The sequence below is a fragment of the Psammomys obesus genome, unplaced genomic scaffold (genome assembly GCF_907164565.1).
Source record: "Psammomys obesus unplaced genomic scaffold, mPsaObe1.curated_primary_1811, whole genome shotgun sequence".
Taxonomy (NCBI): Eukaryota; Metazoa; Chordata; class Mammalia; order Rodentia; family Muridae; genus Psammomys; species Psammomys obesus.
Window position 1 is genome coordinate 6,586,039 of NW_026592710.1, and position 2,406 is coordinate 6,588,444.

The window sequence follows — 2,406 nt, forward strand, 5'->3', positions numbered from 1 at the left end:
CCTACCTCTACTGTCCCAGTAGTCCTACTGCCAGGTGTTTATCACCGTGTTCTGTTTGTTCTGTGTTGGCGACTGGATCTAGGCTTCGTGTGTGCGAGGCCAGCACTCCAGCAGCGGTGCTGCACCCAGATCCCTCCGTATGCTTCTACAATACCAGTCTCTGTCAGGGCTGGAGAGATGTCTCCGGGGATAAAAGCGCTAGCCGCTCTTCCAGAGGTCCTGGGTTTGATTCCAGGCAGCCCTGCGGTGGATTTCATCTGTCCGTGACTACAGGCGTCTGCTAGGGAGTCTGCTGCGGAGGCGTCTGTGGGCATTGCATGTACAAGGTGCGCTGCCGGCGTCTACGAAAATCTGTTTCACAAAATTGACGTCAATCTTTGTACATACTCCTAGCTTCCCCTAACACTGAACTCTCACATTTTCAATTTCCTTCTAACCCCTCTAGGTGAAATTTCAGGCTGGCTGGGATGGGGCATTGCAGTGGAGAACTTGCCCAATAACAAGAAAGTCCTGGGTTTGATTCCCAGGAATAAAGAAAGAAAAGTGGTGAAATACCAATAAAGAGACCCTGAGCCTATTGCTTAAGTCACCCTATTATACATAATAAATAGATAGCCTGATGGATACATAACTAAATGGGTCTCTTTTGTTGTTGTTTGCTTTTTAAGGTGGACATCTCATGTTCCAAGCTGTCCTGGAACTCACTATGTAGCTCCAACAAGCCTGGAGTCACCACGCAGACCAGGCTGGCCTCAAACTCACAGCACCCTGACTGCCTTTCATTCCAGGGTGCTGGGACTAAATCTGTGACTCACCATGTCCCACCCCCGAGGGACTCTTCAAGCACAGCAGGCCCAGGCCGGGGTCTAAGCCCGGCTCTCCCATCTGTGCAGCCATCTCTTTAGCCCCAAAGTCAATACATAAAGGAAGAGCACACTGGAAGTGTGCTTGGGAACTGTGGTGAGTAGGGAGAAAGTGTTTTTTTTTTGTTGTTGTTGGAGAAAGTGTTTTATGACAGCTATTTGGGCAGATTCTTTTCCTTCTCTCTGGATTCTACCAAAGGGGCTGTGGCTCAGTTGAAGGAGTGCTTGTCCTGCTCCCAGGAGGCCTTGCATCCCATCCTGAGTACCGCGCACACTGGCTGTGGTGGCACCTCCATGCAATCTCAGCATTTAGGATTAGAGTCAGGAAGCTCAGAAGTTCAACATCATCTTCCCTATGTGGAAGAGTGCCTTCCTCACACGCACAAAGTCTTGTGTTCTACTCCAGCACTGCATAGGAAACTGGGCATAGTCGGGCATGATGGCACACATCTTTAACCCCAGCACTCGGGAGGCAGAGGTAGGTGGGTCTCTGGGCAAGTTCCAGGATAGCCAGGGCTACACAGAGAAACCCTGCTTTGAAAAACCTAACAACAACAACAAACTAAAAAGCAAAAACAAAAAGCCTGGGCATAGTGGCACATGCCTGCAGTCAGCATTTGGGGGAGGAGGGCAGAGGCAGTATTTGAGATCAGAATTTGAGGTCATCCTCAGCTTCATGGAATGTTTGAGGCCGGCCTGGTCTACATGAGACTTTGTCTCAAAGTAAACTGAAAACAACAAGCAAACATGTAGTGCCGAATGAGACGGTTCAACTGGTAAAAATATTCTTCATGTGAACCTAATAACCTGAGCTCAATTGCTGGTGGCCACAGCGGAAGGACAGAACCATCTCCTACCCTCACACATGCAGCCACTCCCCTGTCACAACTATAATAATAAAAACTTTAAGTTAATATAGTCTTAAAAGTTGGTCCTCTGTTGAGAATTCCAGGCCAGCTTCAACTACATAGTGAGATCCAGGCTGGTTTGGGCTCTATAGCAAGACCCTGTTTCAGAAGAAAACCAAGCACATCATTATTACCAGCACTTGTGAGGCAGAAGCAAGTGGATCTCTGTAAGTTCAAGGCCAGCCTGGTCTACATAGTGGGTAGTGAGTTCCAGGTCACCTGAGATACACAATGAGACTCTGTCTAAGAAAGAAAAGAAGGAAGGAAGAAAGAGGAGTGGGAGATGGGAAGGGGAGAGAGGGAGGGAGGGAGGGGAAGAGGAGAGAAGAAAACTGAAACGGGCAGGTGAAATGGCTCAGTGGGTGAGGATTGAAAGCCTGAGCTCTCATCCCAGAACCCACTCACAAAATCTGATGCAGTGGTCTGTGTCTATAATCCCAGCACTTCTGTGTCGGGATAGGAAGTGGATTCAGTGGAATAACCCCCAAGTCCACAGGCCAGCGTAACCATGAGAGAGGTCTCTCAACATGGTGGAAGGAGAGGACCAACTCCCTAAAGCTGTCCCCTGCGTGCAGCACCCATCGTCTTCACACACACACACACACACACACACACACACACACACACACACACAC